We start from the raw sequence: 603 nt of genomic DNA, 5'->3' as shown, positions 1-603 counted from the left end.
ATTTAAATCCATGGTGGACTTAAATAATTAATTTTAATTTGAGCTTGACATTTATTGAATTTAGGAATATATCAAAATTAATATGAAGTTTAATTCCACAAAATTTATGTGCTTACAATTATGATCAAGTATTAAATGATAATTGAATTTTAAAAAAATAAAACAAATAAATCAGTTGATTACTCCATCTGGTCCACTTTAAGTGATTTTTGGTTGTTTTCACACATAGTAAGAAATCTACCTTTTAATATTAATTAACAATATAATTGATCATATTAACCTTAATTTATTCATTAAAAATACAATTAACCAAGAGTCTTTACTATAAGGGCAACTTTGAAAAAAAGAATGTTAATTCTTCCTTGATATTTGAAAAAATCAAATATTATAGATCATAAAAAGACCAAAAAATCACTTAAAGTGAACTTGATGAAGTACTAAGTATAACAATCTCTCAAATCAGTCAAGTAAAAGGAAAACCTAACCAACTTTACCATGAGGCCTTTTTTGATTTTGAGGCACCAATAAAATATTTGAGGGGCCTTCTCTATGTATACCTATATACACAAAATATATATATATAGTGACTTTGCCAAAATTAAC

This window comes from Nicotiana tabacum, chromosome 18 (assembly GCF_000715075.1).
Source record: "Nicotiana tabacum cultivar K326 chromosome 18, ASM71507v2, whole genome shotgun sequence".
Lineage (NCBI taxonomy): Eukaryota > Viridiplantae > Streptophyta > Magnoliopsida > Solanales > Solanaceae > Nicotiana > Nicotiana tabacum.
Note: the sequence above shows the minus strand (reverse complement) of the source record.